Source organism: Sorex fumeus, unplaced genomic scaffold (genome assembly GCF_029834395.1).
Source record: "Sorex fumeus unplaced genomic scaffold, SorFum_2.1 ptg000128l, whole genome shotgun sequence".
NCBI classification, from domain to species: Eukaryota; Metazoa; Chordata; class Mammalia; order Eulipotyphla; family Soricidae; genus Sorex; species Sorex fumeus.
Window position 1 is genome coordinate 22,980,348 of NW_026606185.1, and position 23,771 is coordinate 23,004,118.

Below are 23,771 nucleotides of genomic sequence, written 5' to 3' on the forward strand. Positions count from 1 at the left end.
TTTTATAAAGTGACATCAAATTGTGTACACTAAAATAATTTAAATATAAAATTAAGTGTTATATATTTTACTTCAATATAAAAAAATCTAAAATTGCAATGAGATGTCAGTTAAGGGGTGAAGACACTTGCTTTACATATGTTTGATTCTGGTTCCATTCCCAGCATCACATATAGCCTGGTAAACTTATATAACTCAAGTATCCAGCCAAGTCAATTAAAGAGTAATGTTATATACACAGATTGATCCTCATTGAAACAACCAATAATGGGTAGATTTCATAAAGAAGACATTTGAGTCCAGAATGAGAGAGAGTAATGCCAGGACAGTGGCAAACTCATAAACTACCAGTCTATAATATTCATTTTAAACTACCAGTTCATTTTAAACTACCAGTCTATAATATTTAACTTTATTTAATAACTAACTTGTATATAATATTTAGCTACATAATCATGTAGTAATGTCATATTATAGCTCATTTCTTCCTCCATGATTCTAAAGAAGATGCTCAATAAGGCTAGCTTGTCGCATAGAATCAAGTATCTGAGGAAGAACCTCTCATTTAGTGTAGTTTATGGTTAAAATCAATTGAATATCTTATAGGATAACAGAACTATGAATTTTTTATAGAATTTTTATTACTGTATTTTCTTGAATAAGGACAGGAAAATCGAACTTCTTTTTAAAAGGAAATATATTTGCTGGTGATAGAAAATGTTTTCTTTTAAAAGTGTAATCTATGCACTCAGCATATACAAATAGATTGAAACTGATTGCAGAGAATTCTCTGTTACTGACAGCATCTGCTACATTTGACAGATGTTCCAGCACCCACATCACACCAAACTAGAAACTATAAGAAAGAAGAAACTCCTAATAACTCAGAAACTAGGTTCTGGCATAACAAACTCTCTCCCTGAATTTGTTTTCTTGAGAAAGAGACACACACACACAGAGATAGAAACAGAGACAGAGACAGACTACCTCATGTGGATGCAGAGCATATGCTATTTCAGAGATTAAAATACAACATTCCTTAATTCCTCACTCATAGCTTCCTGAGAGAAGGTAAAGGTTTCCTTAATCTTATATATGAGTTATTGAATTTCAGAATGTTCTCATTTTTAATCTATAAATTCCAAAATTAATAAAAAATAAAATATGAAAAAAGTGGGGCTGGAGCTATAGCACAGTGGGTAGGGCGTTTGCTTTGCAAGCAGCCAACATGGCCAACCCGAGTTCGATTCCTCCGCCCCTCTCAGAGAGCCCAGCAAGCTACCGAGAGTATCTCGCCCGCACAGCAGAGCCTGGCAAGCTACCTGTGACGTATTCGATATGCCAAACACAGTTACAACAAAGTCTCATGATGGAGATGTTACTGGGCCCGCTCGAACAAATAGATGAACAACGGGAGGACAGTGACAGTGACAATGAAAAAAGTGAAGCATTTATTCCCTACCATAAAATACAGTGCTAATAAATATATGCAAAAGAAACAGTATAACGACTTAAAACACAAAATGCAAAAACACATACATATATTAGAAATATTTTGATTTAACTAATATTGAAATAAATGAAGTTTAAAATAAAGTAATATTCATGCTGAGATCAATACCAGGAGGATTACTCCATGGCTTAGAGGCCAGCCAGGCATTCTAGGGGAAGGTGCAGCTCAGATAAAGAAGGGAGCACCAAATAAAGGGTGTTTGGAGGATCCTCCCAGGAGGGGAGATACATGTTGAATGTAGACTATGGACTGAACATGATTGCCACTCAATGCCTCTCTTGCAGGCCACAACACCCAAAAGGAGAGAGAGAACAAAAGGGAATGCCCTGCCACAAAAGGCAGGGTGGGATAGGGAGTATGGGGGTGGGAGGGATACTGGGATCCATGGTGGTGGAAAATGGGCACTGGTGGAGGGATGGGTACTTGATCATTGTATAATTGAAACCCAAGCACAAAAATTTGTAAATCTACAACTGTACCTCATGGTATTTCACTAATAAAAAATTTAAAAAAAACATCTGTAAGTCTACAACTGTACCTCATGATGTCTCACTAATAAAAATTAAAAAAAAATAAAGTAATATTCAAAGATATACACTTTACATATAATATGATTCTGAAATCTAATGTAATGGTGTTGTAAATTCAAAGTACTGCTCCATCGAATTTATATAAATTCTGAGTTATTTTTGTCTGGAAGCTGAATAGTTGAGGCTCTGAAGGAAGTGAGTAAATACTGAAGCAGTCCTGAGAGGGCAGGCTAACAATTAACTTCATTTTTACTTTTTTCCTGAAATATTATATGCACTTTTATTAATTAACAAACCAAAGTGCACAGCCCAGGTAAATGAGCTATTACCCAGTTCAAGTTCAGAATATTACTAAGACAGTGAACATAACCAACTTCCGAGGTAACCCCATTCCAATCTACTTTTCCCCAAGGAAAGAATAGTAGTGGTTCTTTTTGTGTGTTTGTGAACTTTATATAAGTAGAACCTTACATGTATGCATCCAGTCTATATGGCTAAAAACTGAATAGAAATATTCAATATATTATTTGTAAGTGTACATTTAAATTATTGTTATTTATATTCATTTTAATGATTTTATATTGTACCTAACATAGTAAAGGTATTTTTATATATTATGTTATTTATTGTTTTATTGCCTATAGCAATAGCTTGTGAAATAGTTCATGCTATTTATCTACATGCATATATAATTTTTCAATTATCTTTAATAGCCATTGTCTTGTTTCTACTTTATGTCTTAAAATATGAATTCTAGGGGTAAAGCCACAGTACAGTTTATATAGTACTTGCTTTACACATGGTCAGCCTGGAGTCAATCTCTAGCACCTCATACTGTCCCCCAAACACCACCAGAACTAGTACCTGAGTGCAGAGTCAGGAGTAAGCTTTGAACTGTCATGTGTGACCCTAAAACTTACTAAATAATAATGGATTCTAAAGTATCTTTTTTTTTTTTTTAGTGAAACACCATGAGGTACAGTTGTAGCCTTACTAACTTTTGTGGTTGGGTTTCAGTTATACCATGGTCAAGTACCCATCCCTCTGCCAATACCCATTCTCCACCACCGATTAACCCAGTAGCCCTCCCCGCCCCCACACCCTCCATCCCACCCCATCTCTGTGGCAGGGCATTCCCTTTGGCTCTCTCTTTCCTTTAGGGTGTTGTGGTTTGCAATATATATAGTGAGTGACCAACATATTCCGCCTATAGTCTACTTTCAGCATGCATCTCATATCCTGAGTGAGTCCTCCAAGCACCTTTTACTTGGTGTTCTCTTCTCTATCTGAGCTGTGTTTTCCCCCAGCATGTGCTGCCAGCTTCCAAGCTGTGGAGCATACCTCCTGTACTTATCTCAACTATTCTTGGGTGTTCATCTCCCATTCTGTTACTTTGTATTCCCAAAATGAGTGCAGTCTTTCTATGTCTGTCCCTCTTTTCTGACTCATTTCACTAAGCATGATACTTTCCATGTAGAAACGCTTGTTTGCAAATTTCATTACTTAATCCTTTCTAACTGCTGCATAGTAGTCCACTGTTTAGATGTACCAAAGTTTCTTTAACCAGTCATCTTTTCTCAGGCACTCTGTTTTTTTCCCCAAATTTTGGCTATTGTGAACAGTGCAGAAATGAACATACAAGTGCAGATGTCATTTCGACTATACTTTTTTGCCTCTCCGGGGTATATTCCCAGGAGAGGTATTGCTGGGTCAAATGGGAGCTCAATTTCTAATTTTTTGAGAATAGTCCATACTGTTTTCCAAAAGGTCTGAACCAGTCAGCATTTCCACCAGCAGTGAAGGAGAGTCCCTTTCTCCCCACATCCGCAACAACACTGGTTGCTTTTGTTCTTTTGGATGTGGGCCAATCTCTGTGGTGTGAGATAACATCTCATTGTTGTTTTGATCTGCATCTCCCTGATGATTAATGATGTAGAGCATTTTCTCATGTGGCTTTTAGCCATTCTGATTTCTTCTTTGACAAAGTTTCTGTTCATTTCATCACCCCATTTTTTGATGTGGTTGGATGTGGACCAATGGAAGAGGGTGGAATATCCATTCACACAACCCCAAATGTATGAACATCTAATCTTTGATAAGGGAGCAAGAAATGTGAAGTGGAGCAAGGAAATCCTCTTTTAACAAATGTTGCTGGCATAACTGGACAACCTCATGCAAAAAAAAATGGGCTTTGACCTTAACTTAACACCATGCACAAAAGTCAGATCAAAATGGATTAAAGACCTCAACATCAGACCAGAATCCATAAGGTACATTGAAGACAAGGTCGGCAAACCCTCCACAATATTGAAGCTAACGGTATCTTCATAGATGACATGCCACTGACCAACCAAGTGCAAACAGAGATAAAGAAATGGGACTATATTAAACTAAGAAGCTTCTGCACCACAAAAGATACAGTAACAAAAATACAAAGACAATCTACAGAATAGGAAAGGATATTTCACTCAATACCCATCTGATAAGGGGTTGATATCAAGAATACACAAATCACTGGTCAAACTCTACAAGAAAATTCTAAAGTATCTCTTATTTGATGCAAATATGCATTTATTATATTGGTTCTATAGCCAAAAGTGTCAAACCAAAAATAAATAATATAAAATTATATTTTGGGCTGGAGCGATAGCACAGTGGTAGGGCATTTGCCTTGCATGTAGCCAACATGGCTGACTCAAGTTTGATTCCTTCACCCGTCTCGGAGAGCCCGGCAAGCTACTGAGAGTACCTTGCCTACACAGCAAAGCCTGGCAAGCTACCCATGACGTATTCAATATGCCAAACAAACACAGTAACAACAAGTCTCACAATGGAGATGTTACTGGGCCCGCTTGAGAAAATTGATGAACAACGGGAGGACAGCGCCACAAAATCATATAACACTATTTTATTATTTAGTATACATATGCTCAACTACAGAAATTCTAATAATTCATGATAAAGTTATAGAAATACAGAAACGATATGAAACAAAGTAAAAGTTATAAACCAAGATGCTAAGAATAAGTACTACAATAATAATAAAATTAGCTAGAGATTGATTAAATAGGTATTCAAATATAGTAGTTTCCAAGATTGATTTAAAAGTTTACATAGTAGAAAATAAAACTAGTAACATATGTTTATACAGAAAAAGCACAATAAAAGTAGAAAACAAAAGATTGTATGTTATAAATACGATAACAGCTAGGTTATCTTAATATGGCAAAATAAAAATTTAACCTAAATATCATGTAAGTTTCAAAAGATAAAAGTGAATAGATTCATCAGTGGATGGACAGTTGTATAAATAGAAATAAAACATAAAATAGAATAAAAGATAAAATAAAAAAATTAGAATAAAATTAAGACAAAAATATAAAGTGAATTTAAGGACACAAAAATATATTTTTATAATGTTTCAAGTAATTAACTTAAATGATTGTAAGAAGAACTATATATTAAATGATTCCATTTGGAAATTTTAATGCATGCATCTTATAAACTGAAAATACAAGAAAATAAAAGTAAACAACTACTTCAAGCTTTGGTTTTATTGATTTGTTTTTGTTGCTGTTTTTGGTTTGTTTTGTGGGGGATGGGATAGGGTCACACCCAGTGATGTTCAGGGATTTCTCCTGGATCTGTTTATCGGGATCATTCCTGGTGATGCTTTGGGAACCATATGTGCTGTGATAGCCCAGGTTAGGTGCAAGGTCATTACAAGGCCTATCCTCTGACTATCTCTCTAGCCCTTTCTTCAAGCTTCTAAACAATATGACTACTAATCTATCTCCATAGGTAGCAGACAAAAAAATGTTTAGGAGAATTATAGTGTCAATAAACTTAGTCTGCATTAAGTAATAAAAGAAACCCCAGTCCAAAAAAAAAAAAAGAAACCCCCAGTGAACACTGAATGTTCAATTATAAAGCATGTTTTTCTTGAAAAACTCAGTAAACTTAGATATTAAAACAAAATCAATATCCCTAAGGCCTTATAAATGGATGAAATTTTTGATGAGTTAGATTTCATTAAATACAAAAACTTCTGCCTTGGGGAGTCAATGCCAAAAGAATAAGAGTAAAAGTCACATACTTAGAGAAATATTTTCAAAACACATCTGACTACATGTTGCAATATTTCTGATCATATGTCCAAAGCAACATGAAAATAAGTTATTAGAGAGAGAGTCACACTGTTACATGTTCACCATAGCATTATGTACAGTATTAAAAATAACAAAATAACCTGTCTGTCAAGGATTGATGGGTAAAAAGATTTAAAATAGAATATGAAGTCATATTATTATGTCAAGAGAAATAAGGACATTTTCTATATGTAACCACATTGATAGAGTTTGAGAAAACTATTCTAAATGACATAGAATAAACAGAGAAAGACAAAATGTACAGTATAACACTATATGAAATCTAAATAAAGTGACAGAAGTGTTCTGTGAGCTATTTTGGTCCTATTCCTCTCCCACTTTTGCTAAACCTAAAAGCAGACCAGATATTCTTTGGATCAAATAATGATCAAATAATGAATAGTACATCAAACAAAAGGATAATAACTCAACATCACCTTTTAACTTCTTTGTTTCAAAATATAATCACAAAAGAAATAGGACAAATTGGCTTTAGTTAGCATGCCTAGTGGCTTGTTTTAAGATTCTTTTGTTTTTAGAAAGGACTAATCACCAAGTTTAAATAGAATATTCATTTGTCAACCATTCATGGAAATGTTGTAATGCTCAAATATTTTACTGGATATATCACGGTCACGGTCCTCCAGTTGTTCATCTATTTGCTCGAGCGGGCCCAGTAATGTCTCCATCATGAAACTTGTTGTTACTGTGTTTGGCATATCAAATACGTCACGGGTAGCTTGCCAGGCTTTGCCGTGTGGGCAAGATACTCTCTGTAGCTTGCTGGGCTCTCTGAGAGGGGCGAAGCAATCGAATTCGGGTCAGCCATGTTAGCTGCATGCAAGGCAAATGCCCTACCTGCTGTGCTATCGCTCCAGCCCTCTGGATACATAGGGATTTCAAGTTTCATTTTCAATATAATTGTGCTTATTTGTTAATAAAATTCTCATAAGCATTGGTTTACTCTGACCTTACCTTAATTTTATTTTTTCTTCCCAATTTGAATTCAATTAATTGGGAAGATATTAAACTAATGTAAAAAGAGGCTTGGACTTGTCACACAGAAAGAATTGCTTACCTGATGAAACTTCCAAGTTATTACTTATTCTTATTCAGTATGTTTCAGGTGTCATACAAATCTCATGAATGATATGTCCAATTACATACAATGAAACTAAGTATCAGAAGTCATCCCACCCAAGGTTGGGCTTGTACCATTGGCAAAAGAGTTTAGTCTTAGAGTACGAATTGGGCAGGCAAAAAATGCACCTTGTTTTAGATGTAGAGGGCAAGAATAGAATAGGAATTGTCATAACTTTATATTTTAGGGGTGATTGATGATTAGCCATGTGAAATATCCCACTCTCTGTTCTTACTCTACCCATTGAATTTTAATATGCTTGTTAACTATTCTTAAAAAAAAAACTTTGTCAGAGAGACAACAAAAGGGAATGCCCTGCCACAGAGGCAGGGTGGGATGAGGGAATTGTGAGGGGTGTGAGGGATACTGGGATTCGTGGTGGTGGGAAATGGGCACTGGTGGAGGGATGTGTATTTGATCATTGTATAATTGAAACCCAAGCACAAAAATTTGTAAGTCTACAACTGTACCTCATGGTGTCTCACTAATAAAAATTAAAAAAAAACTTTGTCAAGTTAAACAATAACTCAGTGGGGGAGTGGGAAATATTGTACTGAGCCAGCCTGTTAGCTCATTTGGGGCTGCCCAAGTGAACCTAAAGCTTGGACGGTCCTTGCATGTTTGTTTCCTTGTTTGTCTCATTCTCTGTAATCAACTTCTGCTGCGCAAAGTTCGCAGATGCCAATCCAATTGATATTGGTGTGGTAAACTGCCACATAACCACACACTTATATAATCACCTCATGCAGAGGAACAAAGAATGGGAAGTCCTGAATGCCTTTTGTACAATAAGAATGGTGTTCTATTTTGTATAAATAACACAAGGAAGTTTTAAGTGTGTTTCCTAATATATATCACTACTGACATGCCACAGGACACTGGTGTGCCAAGAACCTTGAGACATTTGCTTGCATATTGTTATTAGCATATGCAACTTATTTTGCTACTGTTAGTCATGTTGCCATGGCAACAAGTCAGCCAGAATATTGTTCTGAGCAGATTATGTGGCTTGCTTTGTATAAATCACCACGAACTTACAAGAAAATATGTGAGACAACTTTGTTTCTTAAAGAAAGAAATTACATTTGAAGCAAGAATAGTTCTGGTAAAAGAGCAACACGTAGGACTAAAGAACAATGGATAAAACTGATTTTCTAATAATTAGAAGACACTGGGAAACTATAATTATGATTAGTAAGTCATAATCTGATCTATTTAGATGTTTTCTGTTCTATTTAGATGTTTTCCCTTTGATTTTGTTTTTAAAAAATGGTGCCAGTTAATGAATGAATGATTTTTCTAAATGTATTTAAAAAATATATTGAGCTCTTTGATACAAAAAAGTTGAAGCAAACTAAAATAAAATCACAAAGAAAACATGCCAAGACACAAAATAAAGTATCTTTATAAGTTGCAAACATAACTATTTTTTCCTGTTGTTATTTATTAAATTTATCCCCAATATTCTAATTATTAAAATATCTGTGTTCTGTCATTCATGATTACAGTAACTGTCTATGTCTCTAGAAATGTCACAAAACACTCACACATTGATCATATAATAAGAATTTCAAGGAGTTCTATTTGGCAAAAACACAGTTCAGAACCTCTGAAAACCCAGAGGCAGCTAGAGAATTGGTAAAAATCAAGGTAAACAGCTGAATCAGAAACTTTGGGTAGATGAATTGCTTTCTAGTTGGTTTAACTTGCAAGAACACTTAAATTCTGGTTTATTTTAGGTAGTATGGGGATTATCTGAAGTAGATGCACAAAAGCTAAAACTTCTCCCTTCCAAATTATCCATTGACCTCACTTAATCACTTAATCACTTAATCCCCGTTATTCATCGATTTATTCGAGCGGGTGCCAGTAACGTCTCCATTCATCCCGGTTGCGTGCTAGCGTAGCCCAATGGTATCTGTTCGTTTTAGGAACATGTAGAGCCTCAAACCGATCATTTAGGGTCTTGACGAAGAAGTCTGACCATCTTATAGGTGGGCGTCCACGTGATCTTTTGATGTCTCGTGGAATCCAATCAGTAATGGCTCTAGTACAGCGGTTGTCTGTAAACCTCATTACATGTCCAGCCCATCTGATTTTTGATGTCTTGGCAAATGAGACCGCGTCTCTGATTCTTGAGCGTTGACGAAGATCAGAACTCCGGATTCTATCTCTCATTTGAGTGAATCGTGATATTCCAAGCATAGTTCTTTCGATTCCTCTTTGAGAGACCCGAATAGTGTTCTCATCCTGTTTTCGTAGGGTCCAGGTCTCTGAGGCATATGTTAATGCAGGAAGAATAGTGGAATCAAAGAGATGTGCTCGTAGTTGGAGGTTCTTTGTCCTTTTAGTTATTTCTTCAATGCTCTTGAAGGCATTCCAAGCTGCTCTCTTCCTCCTGCGTAACTCAGGTGCCAGGTCATTCATCATGTTGATTTCTCGACCTAAGTATATATAACTGTTGCATTCGGAGATGGTGGTTCCGTTGAGAGCGAATGGAGCGTCAGGAACAAGGCTGTTTCTCATAAACATTGTCTTCGTAAGATTCAGCTGTAGTCCAACCTTTCCACACTCACGGTCAAAGTCCGCAAGCATTTGTGCCGCTTGGCTGATGTTTGGTGTTATTAGAACGATGTCATCAGCAAAGCGGAGGTGGTGTAGTTGTCGACCATCTATCTTCACTCCCATGTTTTCCCATTCTAGTCGTCGCATGATGTTCTCGAGGGTGGCACTGAAGAGTTTTGGTGAAATGGTATCACCCTGCCGAACCCCTCTCTTGATATGGGTGGTTACTTCTTTGTAGAATGGTGAGATCTTGATAGTGAATCCGCAATAGAGCTCACGAAGGATCCTGATGTATTGAGTTTGTACGCCCTGATTGGCTAGGGCTTCCATGACCGCTTCCGTCTCAACAGAATCAAAGGCCTTCTTTAAATCAATGAACGTTAGACAGAGCGGCATCTTGAACTCCCGAGATACCTCAATGAGCTTGGTTATTGTGTGGATATGGTCGATGGTACTGAATCCTTTTCGGAATCCAGCTTGTTCACATGGTTGTCCTTCATCTAGTGTTCTGCTAATCCTATTCAGGATGACTCGAGTGAATAGTTTGTAGATGACAGACAATAGGCAGATTGGGCGATAGTTGCCAATGTCGTGGATGTCTCCTTTCTTGTATAGTAGTACAGTCTTGCTGGTTTTCCATTGGGATGGAACCTTGCATTCAGACAGGTAGCGTGTGAAGAGTCGAGCCAATGTATTGATGAGTACTGATGGTAAGTTCTTCAGGTGTTCAGGTCTGATCTTGTCTGGGCCAGGTGCTTTTTGTTTCTTTACCGACGAGATGGCATGTTGGATTTCGGAAGGGAGAACATTGGGAACGACATATCCATCATGTGGTATGTGGTATGTGGGCAAGTGGATGTGGCTATTAAAGAGATCTGAGTAGAAGTCATGAATAATCTTCTCCATTGCCCTTCTGGAAGATGTGATAGATCCATCATGATGTCGGAGGGCAGTCATCTTGGTTTTGTAGTTGGTGAAGGACAGGCGGGCATTACGAATGTTTTTCCCAGCTTCTGCTGCATCTACCAGTACTGCTGCTCTCCTGTTTTTGAGGTCATCCTTGATGGCTTTTCTGCACTGTTTTGCCAGTTCGGACGTTTGCTTGTGGTTGCCTGAGGCACGTGCCACGCCACGTTGGCGAATAAGTTCAAGAGTGTTCGAAGAAAGACGGTTTTTTGTGGTTATCTCTCTCTTGGCATTCCTTGCACAATCATGGAGGTGCTGAATCATTCGATCGTATTCCTCATCAATGTTGTCAATGACGGCATCTTCCCATGTTGCTGCAACAGAGCCAAAGAGTTCCCAGTTGGTGGTTGTTCTGGGAGTCTTCTTCTTAAACCTTGCATTCTTTTCTCCTCGTTCTGTGAGGTAGAATTTTGCACGAAGAAGACGGTGGTCTGATCCCGTTTGGAATTTTGGGACAACAGCAACATCGGTTAGGCAAAACCGCCGATTGAATATGATGTGGTCTATTTCATTGTGGAACCGTCCATCGGGAGACTCCCATGTCCAACGTTTAGATTCAGCCTTTTGGAATTGTGAGTTACCATGGAAGGTTTTGGTTGACATGATGAACTCAGACAGTCTGTCACCTTGTTCGTTCCATTCTAGGCCATGGGTTCCGATGTGGAGTTCATCGACTGATCTTCTTGGTCCTATCTTGGCATTAAAATCACCGACAATGATCTTGTAGAAGGTGTGATCTTCTTTATAGAATTTCTCCAGCTCCATGTAGAATTTCTCAGTTTCTTTTTCACCATAACTGGATGTTGGTGCGTAGACAACAAAGATAGAAACTGCCGGTAGTGAGCCACATTTATTCAAGTGTAATCGTCCGATTCGGGTTGTTAGGCATTCAAATGAATCAATGCTTGTGACTAAGTTTGTGTTGACAAGGATACCGACACCACCGACGCCTCTTTTATCACATGTTCCAAGGAACAGTTCTTCTCCAGTGTCGAAAACAGCATGATGGGATTGATGTCTTCTCGTTTCGGTCAGACCAATGATGTCGTACTTGATCTTTCGTGCTTGTACCATAAGGTCTTCAATGGATGCAGCAGATGCCAGCGTACGAGCATTAAAAGTACAGACAATCATTTTTGTTTTTCTGCGTTTTGGCAGCCCATGTCTGCCTTGGTGTTTTATCAGCTTCTCCTTCCATATCCTTCTCGACTCTGCATAATCAGGGCTAGGGGAATGAGATCCATTTATTACTGGATTTGGCATATCAATTTGGTCTATTTGGCATAGATCACGGATAGCTTGCCAGGCTCTGCCGTGTGGGTTGGATATTTAAGGATATTGACCTCACTACTGGTTAAAATTTCTTTTCTTGTATCAGTTGAAATATAAAATGTAAAATGATTCTTTGGAGATTAGAGCTATCTAAGAAAGCATGTGATTTCAAAATAGTCTGTCAATTAAACATAGTTACTGCTTTAAATATATATTTTTATTTCAAAGTTTCCAGGAGTAGATTTTGGAAGAGATGCAGAAACCTGGCTAATGGTATATATTCAGACATTTTTACAAAAAGCATAAAAGCATAGGGAAGCCTGGTTATGCTAGACAGAATAATGCAGCTCATAGACCCCAAAAGACTATGAAAACAGTATTGCCAACACCATAAAGCAGCATGTGTGAACAAAAATATGCTGAAAAATAAAAATCACACTATTGCCAAGCAGTGTTTAGGTGATCCAAAGCAGAGCCCAGGCCAGAAAGAAAGTACAGTTGGTAGGACAGTTGCCTTGCATGCAACTGACTTGGGTTTGATCTCCAACATACCATGTGTTCCACTAAGTTTCCCTTCAGGAGTGATCCTTGAGCACAGAACCAAGAGTAAGTCTGAGTTGGATGTGGCTCAAAAAACAAACAAAATAACGTTCAGAGCAGAGGCCAACGGGATTATATATCACCAGTATAAAATAGAAAAATAATGACTAACATAGATTCTTTTTTTTTCTTGCTTTTTGGATCACAACAGACCATGCACAGGGGTTACACCTGGCACTGCACTCAGGAATTTCTCCTGGCGATGCTCAGGGTACCACGCAGGATGCTGGAAATCAAACCCAGGTCAGCTACATGCAAGGCAAACGCCCTACCCCACTGTGTGTGGGATAACGTTGGTTTGTCCTTTCTCCCCAGCCACAGGGAGTTTAGGTTTACTGAGTAATACCCATCACAATGCTCCTGAAGCACTCAATTTCCTAGGTAAAGGTAAAGGTAAAGGCCCTCCCGTTGATCGTCGATTTGCTCGAGCGGGCTCAGTAACGTCTCCATTGGAGACTTTGTTGTTACTGTGTCTGGCATATCGAATACTCTCGGTAGCTTGCCGGGCTCTCCGAGAGGGGCGGAGGAATCGAACTCGGGTCGGTCATGTTGGCCGCTTGTAAGGCGAACGCCCTACCCGCTGTGCTATTCATCTTTAACTTCTCTGTGCTTTGCTTTCTCTACCTGTTAATCACTCATTTCCCTTAAGCAGTATCTGTTACTTGTAAAGTCAAATTCCTCAGAAATCTCTGATTTTGTATTTGTAAATGAAACATTGCTTTTCTTCTTCCCTTATGTCCTTTTATATAGTTTACTTCAGAGCAATGTTATTTTTGTATAGATACAGGAAGACAGTTAATGCTATGTTTATGTAACTTGGGTGTTAACTGACTCCGAATAATATTCACTCCTGGGCAGCTGTTTTCTCAGCTTAAGCCTCAGTTGCCCTAAGTTCCTAGCACCCCAAAAGCAGAGTCCCAATGAGGGATTGGATGGACCCAGGACAAGCTGTGAACTACCCTGGCATTGAAAAGGACCAGATGAAGTGCCCTAACACTTAATTATAAGTTAAGAACATGGTCATGGGCAAACTCTGTCATGATCCAAAGAGTAACAATTGGATTAGGACCCTGCAAGGGTTAGGAAAGACTTATCTTTCATGAGCACTGTAGTCTGGAGTCTGTAGTGAGATGTCCCCAGGACAGCCACCCTACAAGCTTAATGTATCTCTTACTGTGTCTATACAAAATGACTAATATTAAGAAGTTGAATTAAGATGAATGTTTAAATGGTTGTTGAGCTAAGGAAAGAAGAAACACACTCCTAGATGTCCCTTGAGTGTATCCTCTGGCTACAGGATTTCAGGAAGGGTTTTCATAAATTGATTGTGCTACCAGATCTAGGTATGGTTGCTACCCCCAATGCTTGGAGGTTGGGACGAGATCAAGGCAGTGAGATGGAATGCAGAGAGACTGGCATGGGGGACAGGAGGAGACTGGAATGAGGGGCAGTGTGAGGCAGGAATGGGGAGCTTAGTGAGACAGGAACAGGTGCGTGAGAAGAATGGAATAAATGGCAACTGTGTGGCCCTGTTTCCTCCTTCCTGTGTCTGTTGGCAAGAGCTGTAGCCGAGGCGGGGAAGCAGAACATGGTCACGTATTTATTAAATAAAAGTACAAAAATCCCTGCTCTCCAAAATAAGAAACATGGCAAATGATAAAAATATTACAAGATAACAGGAAAAAGCTGAATTCATTCTGAATATAAACAAAATGCTTGGAAATCTATGCTTTTACCTTTCCTTCTTGGGTTGTTCCATCAGTTTTAAGATCAAAAGAGATTTTTTTCCATTCAAGAATTTTAGAAATAGTTATACTTATTTTATTCTGTATTTCTTAGAAATTTATTTTTCATAATTTATCTATATTTATATCTATATATGGTAAACACATATGAAGTTACTTCACTGGTGGTCAAATATATGCCTGAAACTGCTTGTTGCAATGTTGGTGTTCCTATGGGTTAGATAGTGGAAAAATTTAGAATAAAATCTCGAGGTACCCTGCAGCTGCCACCATGCCAATAACTTCACTCAGATTCTTAGTGAAGCTGTGGAGTTAGTTAAATCTATGGCCTAACTCCACAAAACATTTTAAAAAGTACAAAGTGTGGATTTATGGAACGCATTTGAAAATAATATTAGAGATACTAGGCAAGCTAGATCAATTCACCTTGAATTTCATCATAAGGTTTAAAATTGCCCATAATAGGGGACTGGAGAGATAGATGGGTAAGGTGCTTGCCTTTCATGCTGCAACCCAAGTTTAGTCCCTGGAATCCCACATGGTTTCCCAGGAGTGATCCTTAAGTGAACAGCCAGGAGTAATTCCTGAGCACTGCTGGGTGTAGAGCCATATAAAAAAAATAAATAAAAAAAATTAAACATAAAATTTACCATAGTGAACAAGTGCTACTATGCTATGGATTTTTTAAGCACAGAAGTAATAAGTTCATACCTTATTTTTGTTTAATAATTTATCAAATATTAGAATGTTTAAAGTTATTTCAAATGTACTATTTAATTATATCACTCTGTCACTGTCATCCTGTTATTATTGATTATATATCTTTAGTAAATATATCATTAGATTATATACAAAAAAGTGATTACTACTTATTCAGTGTGTTCCTCTAGGCAGTTTATATAAATTCATGTGCTTCAGCTATCTTGGTTATAAAGCAAAGAAGATAATAGATCCAGTCTTGGAGAATAATAGTAAAAGTTAAATGAGTAAATATTTGTAAAGTACTTGGAGTTGTGCTTGGTATTTAATAAGACTTAGTAAACAACAACAACAACAAAAACCAAATAATTGCATATAAATTAATTTTGAAATTATTAATAATTTGAAAATGACATATGAGAATAAAGAAACAACTGATATTACTAGGTGATACATCTTCTTAGAGATTATATGAAAATTATAAGTGAGCAGCATTATATTCTGTGGCTTCATTTTCTAGTCAAATGTATAATCTTTGCACTTGGCAAGGTGGTAAAGTACATTGAACTCTTCTGTATAAAATGCGATAATTTTTTAGAAAAAAAATGAAGGTCTGGCATTCACGTTCATTTATTTTGTGCTGGAATATAATTCCATCTCTCTTTAAATGCCAGATTAATAATAGCTCAGAAGTCACCAACAAGGTAGAAGAACAAAGAACATATTTCAAGTTTCTCAGAGAAATAATGAAAATAGTAAATTAACTTTGTGTGAATTCTCAAATTCTCAACCTCAAATCATCAAACCACTTTGTCTGGCCCCTTTCACAAATGCCTTATCAAAAATAAATAAAGACTTTTAAAGGCAAAATATCAAAGAAACAATAAAAAGAAACCCTTGCACCTTCTTGTGTATTGAAATTAAAGTGCTGAAAAAAGAGAATTATTTCCAAATGATGAGTTTCAATGTAATGAACTATATTTTCAATATGTGAGATATAAATTTGATAATTATGTGCTTTCATAAAATGTTTAAGTAGGATGAATTTTCTCTTTAAAATGTGATTTATGATATTTTTATGTGAATAAATTTAAATAACAAATATATTCACTCTATATATGAACAAGATGACAATTTGATCCTTTTAAAATTAATTTTGGTATTGCATAATAATTTTATTTAAAATATGCATAAAAACTAAAGATATGTGTACTTTACACAATAATCAGAATTTTAGAATTGCAACTATTTGAAAGAAGTATTTAAACTATTAAATTAAACCAGAATGTATAAATTGTTGGCTTCTCTGGAGTGATAAATGCAAGTATATTTTTTCAGTTGCAAAATGTGCCCTTAAGTAACAAAGTTCACATTTTAGGCAAATGCTGATCAGAGTCTCTTTCTCTTCAAGTTAGTTCATCCATAGTTTTCCCAAAATGTGTGTCCCCTTTCCACCCCCACCCCAAAGTCCACTGCTAGAAAGTTTACCAAGTGGAAAAGCTTGGAGCTATTGATGATCTTCTTTTGATAATTTTAGCTTGACCTTTGTCCCAGTAGTATGTAGTCAAATGTCTAGAAGATCAGGCCACCTCTTCTCCTTTGAAGCCATTCATGCTCCAGGGCTGGAATTTTGCATCTCAATGATTTTCAGAGCTCCTAAATTGTATATTCTGTCACAAAGGCCTCTGGGCTAGTTTAGATTTCAAACAATGTTCTTCTTAACACACAAGACCTGGGTCCCCCTAGTTCTCTGCTTGCAAAAAACAAAATTGTGCCTCCTACTATATTGAATCAACAAAATGAAATTTAAATACAAATACAGGATGAGCAAACCAGATAAGAGATGCTGTTTTGATGGTTCTGGAACTATGAAGATGTAGTTCCAAGCCCTCTCCAGTGGAAATAGGTTGACAATGCAGTTAGGTTTGAAGATGACAAACTGTTCTTCCAGTCTCCGTCTTGTCTGTATGAGTGCCAGAAGTGGTTTGAATAAAGAATAAGAACAGGGAAGTTTTTATAAAGGTTTGCAGACTTAGCAAGCTATGGAATGATCAACAAAATTTTGTCTTTGCCCCTAGGCACACTGTTTTATTTACAAACCTAAACAGAGTTTTACACTTGTGGAGGATAGGTAGGTAAGGCATGGAAAACCTTACCTAAATAAATTTTCTTTGGCCAAGTGTTAGTACCTTTTGAACTACTATCTGTGTAGACACAGATGTGGAATCCAATAGGTACTGTAAGTGCCATACAGAAATGGGAAAACTAATGATCTTAGCCTCTTCCTACCATACCCTTATGCTTCAGTTCCAAGTACTCTTCAAACTTAACTGAAATATCTGCCCATTTTGTACGCCACTCAAGTATTCACTATTCCGCAAAATTCACTTCACCTGCTTGCTAGAAATCCTTCGAAACACTCAGCTGTACTCTTCTCAGACATTCTGAGCTCAGCATATACCACCTATGGTAACCGTTTCTGCATTTCATAATATTCTATGATGTAGTTAATTCACAGCAACTGTCTCTAATTTTGTAACACATCATTTGATCTAGATTTCTCAGGAATAAGTTATCCTTCTGTGTATGTTTAAGTACATCATGACTATGGGTGAATGTTATTTTAGTGTTAGCTTTCCTTGCATTATTCCAATAATATTGTAAGTGCCTGAGGGAACAAAATATACCTTTCTTTTCACTATGTCCTCAGCATCCAATAGAGAATCCAGCATAGAATTGATGCTCCATTAACATGGGGCGGGGGGCTTGATTGTTTGCTTAGGGGGGGCACAGGTGGGAAGGGGGCACACGAGGTGTTGTTTAGGCTTACTACTAACTCTGCACTCAGGATCACTCCTGGCAATACTCAGGGGACTATATGTGGTACCAGGGACCAAACCCAGCTCAACTGCATGTAAAAAAAGTGCCCTACCTGCTATACTACCACTCTGGCCCCTCCATCAATACGCATAGAATGAATGACCACTCACATTCTAGCAGTCCTAAAGATGGACCAGGGGAAACTTCTTGTTAAGTAAAAGGAAAAATAAAATAAGCAAACAAACTTTATTCAATATGATTAATATGATTATAGTGACAAGGAAGGGAGTTTAAAATGTGAAGGTGATGGCCTGTTATAAAAAGAAGAAAAAAAATGGCTCCCAAATGGAGTTGTTTGTACCCAGCTCCACCAAGATTTAATACCTAATCTAAACACAGCTTGACTCATTTCAAAAAGTGGAAATTTAAAGTAATCAATCAGGAGTTTTCTGGTTAGCATTTAGAAGGTAATATACTTAATAAGAACTTCCAGTTTTCTCCTTAGGGAAGGTTGTTTTGCCTGAAATAATATTTCTTTTCTTTGCTAATAACCTTAAGCCATCCATTTTCTGAAGTTAAAAAAGATTAATTTCCTAAAACTTCTTGGTGGTCTTTCCTCTGGCTAATGGGATACTGCTCAATTTAGTAATGATTTGAAAAAGCCAGTATTTCTTAAATTTGTTTAGATGAGTTTTTTTAAACAGTCTCTTTAATGAGAGAAAGGATGAGTGTAAGGCTTTTGTACTCTGAACATAAAGATTCGTAAGATCTATGTAAAAAATTATAAGTTTATAAGTGACTCAAAGTTTAGGCAGAAAAGAACATATTTTTTAGTATAGAAAATTAAAAAAAAAATCTGCCACCCTTAAATATATCTTTATCAAAGGTTAATATCATGGGAAGGGCTGTAAGGTCCAGTGGGATCCCAGAAAAATTCCAGAGCTAAACCCTGCTGATCAGTAACTCTTCCTTACCTGCCCCCCTCCCTTGTAAAGCCTTGGGATGTAAATCCTGCCCCCTCCCTAGTAGAGGCCTGAGATCTAAATTCTGTCTCCATTGTTGACTCTTCTTAATTGGGATGTAAATCTAGCCTCCACTGTTGACTCTTCCTTATCTGCCCCTCCACTAGTAACTCTCTCCTCATCCCTCTCCACCAGAATGCAGGTGTCCTGAGCTGTAAATCATGGGGAGCCGAGTGGACATGGAAGATAACCAGATGTCTGAGTTATGAGATGCCCGCTAGCCACAATGCCCATGTATACAAATGCTGATCTTTGAATCTATAGGCTAAGAAGTGATGTACTTTTAAATGGATTGGCTAAGAAAGTGTATGTTGTTACGAATCTACTGGCCATGAAATGCCTGATCTCTGCTGTAATGGCCAGTGAAGGCCTATATAAGATCCCTTTTGAAGAAGTTCAGGATCTTGCCTGATGGCTTGACCCTGGCTAGCCAGCTCAATAAACTACCTGCTTGCTGATTGCATTCCTGTGTGGTCCTTGCTTGCGGTCGGAGATCCAGAGTCGTGCCCTAACAGGGCTTTGATGCAAAATGGAGAATATTTTGGGGGTAATATTTAATATCTCCCCAAGTATACTATCTCATCAATGGAGAATGCAAAATTTAAATTTTTTTACTATGTTTTTAATATTTTTAGGGTAGTGGTGGGGGGACTGTTCTTGGGCTTACACTCAGTGGTGCCCAGGGATCACTCCTGGAATTGTGATCAAGGATTCCTTCCTTTCTCCCTCCTTCCATCCTTCCTTCCCTCCTGCTTTCCTGCCTTCTTCCTGCCACCTTTCTGTCGCCTTCCTACCTTCCTGCCTTCCTGCCTTCTTTCCTGGCAAAAGAGGGAATCTACATTGTAACATCAGCACAAAATTTAATTGGCACTAAAAACGAGAAGTATAAAAATCACTGATAAGATTTGGATGGCTGGTGAATGGACAAGTAACAGTTCTGATACAAAAAGTTTATGGTGAGTTTCTGTTAGCAGGTAGGGTGAGCATTTCTCAGTGTAAAGGTCCCCAGTAGCTTCTGATAAAACCTGGAATAGGTTTTCTAGTCAAATGCATGGACTCCAAAAGCATCTCACCTTGACTTAATTCAGTGCCTCTATTAATACTATATTTCAAACACCTATTATCAGAGCCATCGGCTCATTTAAACTCAGGTGCAGTATTTCAAACCAGTCATGTTTTCACTGTTGCTGCCTTTCTTGCCTGCTTACCGGTGTCTTTGAAAACAAGTAGATTTTTTAAAAGCCAGGTATGTCTACTTCGAGCGATAGCACAGCGGTAGGGCGTTCGCCTTACAAGCGGCCAACATGGCCGACCCGAGTTCGATTCCTCCGCCCCTCTCAGAGAGCCCGGCAAGCTACCGAGAGTATTCGATATGCCAGACACAGTAACAACAAAGTCTCCAATGGAGACGTTACTGGGCCCGCTCGAGCAAATCGACGATCAACGGGAGGGCCTTTACCTTTACCTTTATGTCTACTTCAAATATCCCACGTTAAATGATCATGGCTATTACAATCTTAATACATATGTTAGAGACAAGTATGTCTTATATAAGTTTTATGACAACGGTTGTTTATTTGCATTAAATGTTTTTTATAACAAAAAACAATAATTATATTTATTTTTTCTTGATTTTCCTGGAGCATTCATGAAAAATTTAACACCATTGATGTAAAGAAATTATCTAGTCTCAATATCTCAATAGCTGTCATACTTGCTAGGGTCTGTGATGGGTTCTGAAAACATCTACAATAACTCAAACGATGGCTTTCATTTGATTAATCATATGATTGGAAGACAATTTTAGATAGAAGTGAAGACAAGACTCAAGTTTTTGCAGAAACAAAGAACTGGATTTGAGAAATGGGTCATCTAGATATTGAAACAGTCAGATAAATGAAATATATATTTAAAAATCAAAAACCCACAAAGTTTAAGAAATTGTGAGTGAAGAAGATGTTTTAAAGATGGAATTGGAAACTATTTGAAAAATGAGTTTTTACTTCATGAAAATCCAATCAATAGACTCTTGTGCAAATGAAAGTGCTTTTGTGGATAAGTTTTTGCTCTTCCTTGCTCCATGTCCCTGGAGATTGCCAGCAACAGGCTCCCACTGTTTTGTGTCACCTACATTTATACGGACCAGAGCTTACCCAAACCATCCTCACCTATGCTTCCTGTTCTGGATGAACTTCAGTGGTATCACCCCATCCTGTGTTCTCCAGACCTGATAGGGTACAAGCTCTCTGGTTCTAATCCTTAGGTGTTTCATTATCCTTGGGTTCCTCATTTGATCTCTTAACCCTGCTAAGAGCTTTTAGAATTGTTCTTTAATAAAGTCTTGAATGTACCATCTGCTTCTTATAATGGTCTGCACCGTAAGATTACCACCAAAACAGCAAACAACAAATGTAGAAAGACAGCTCAACCTGTATTATAGAACTGATACCAATTTTCATGTGCCATATATACTAGAGATCTTAAAAACTATTAGACAAATTACAGAAGAACGTCTCAATAAAATTACCAAGTGACTGAAACATTAAAAAAAATTGCAGGCACAGCCACAAAAAGGGAAACAGGAGCCCATCCAACATCCCTACACAGTTGGACTCTCCTTCATGCCAGGTGCTGGGCCCAGTCCAAGTCACTTTAACTTCTAACCCAGGCGCATATACTCTGTGGACCCAGATCTGCCCAAAGTCCACACAACAAAAATGGAGGACTGGGAACCGCATGCTGCAGCCCTGTGTCATCAACTGAGCTCCCATGCGAGGGACTGGCATCAGTTCCTGTTGCTCTAACCTCTGACCCAAGTGCATGCACAATGGAGCAGGGCCTGCCCCCTTCCAAGTCTGAATGTCCAAGGAGACACACAAAGGGAAGCTGGTGTACCATCCTTCAGCCCTGCACTCTCAGACCCTGTCGCTATGTCAGGCCCTCACCTAATTCACATCACCAATTTATAACACTGGTGCATGTACTGTGGACATGGACTAGCCTCCTCCCAAGCCTGAAAGCCTGGGCACCCAAACCAAGGGAAGCCAGGGATCCAATCCTGCCCAATGCCCACGTCTGGCTGCATGATACATCACCATAAGCTCTAACAGAGGTGCGTCCACTGTGAACCTGGACCTCCCCTCTCTTTAGCCTATAAACCTGAAGAGACAAACAGAAACCCAGAGACCCCATACAGAAGCCCTGTGTAATCAGAAATTGTCAGCTACTGGCCATAGCTTATGTCATATTAAACATCTAACTTGATTGCAAACACCATGGACCCTGACTTGAACCCTCCCAGCCTCAAAGCCTGTGCAACCATGCAAGGGAAAGCATGGGTGCCTCACCTTGCAGCCTTGTGCAGTTGGATCCCGGCCCTATGACAGACTCTGGTCCTAGTTCCCATCACTCTACCTTTAACCCAGGTTCGTAGACTGTGGACTGGATCTGCCACTTTCCCAGTCCTAAAGACACCTCTGCCACACAAAGGGGAGACTGTGGACCCCATCCTGCAGCCCTGCACCATCACCAGTGGATCCCTCACCTAAGTCAGACACTGACCCCAGTTCTTGGTACTTTAAGCTATTACCCAGGAGCTCGCACTGTGGAAGAAGACCCGCTGTCTCCCCAGTCTAAAAGCCTATTCAGTCACACAGGGGAAGCACAGGAACTCCTTCCTTCAGCTTTGTACTTGGAGCCCTGCTTTTATGACAGGCACTGGACACAGATCACATCACTAAAAATTCTAACAAAAGACTCGTGGACTAGTACCAGCTCCATCCTGAGCCTGAAAGAACTCACACGCAAAGGGAACCCCCCCTAGGCCCTATTCTGTAGCCCGGCAACATCGGACCCTGCCCCACTGCCAGGCACTGACCCCAGTTTGCTTCACTCTAACCTCTAATCCAGAAAGAGCTATAGAAAACATTAGCAAAATTAGTAAAATCTCAGAAGGAAAGAATTCTATAGACAAACTTAAAGACAAAAATACAAGTTAACATTGATAAAGAAATCAAAAAGGAAAACAGAAACACAAGGAAGGAAGAAATTGTAGTTTTAATTTACCATTTACATTTATATTTAAATTATAGAACTTAGGAGCTGGAGCGATAGCACAGAGGGTAAGGCATTTGCCTTGCACCTGGCTCACCCAGGTTTGATCCCTGGCATCCCATGTGGTCCACAAGCACTGCCAGGAGTAATTCCTGAGTGAAGAGCCAGGAGTAACCCCTGAGCATTGCTGTATATGACCCCCCAGAAAAGCAATATATATATATATATATATATATATATATATATATAGGTGGTTGATATATATACATATATCAACCAGTGGGGAGCATAATCTGAATTATAGGAATACCAGAGGTGAAGAAAAAGGAAAAAGGAAAAAAAGAGTGGTGGAAAAGAAAATAGCCAAGAATTTACCCCATTTTGCAGGGAGGCAACTGTGATGATTCAAGAGGCCGAAAGAGTACCAAGAAAATAGACTCAAACAGAACAACGCTAAGATACACCATAATCAAAATTTCAGAAACCAAAGATATGCACTTCTTAAAGCAGCAAAAGAGAAGAAAAACCTTAACTGAAAGGAAAATAACATTTGAATTACGGCCATATATCCCATACAAAATTGCACAGGCAAGAAAAGAATGTAATCACATATTCACATTACTGAATGAAAGAAACTCTTAGCCTAGAGTCCACTACTCTCCAATGCTCTCATTTAGATACGAGGCAGGAATAAAAA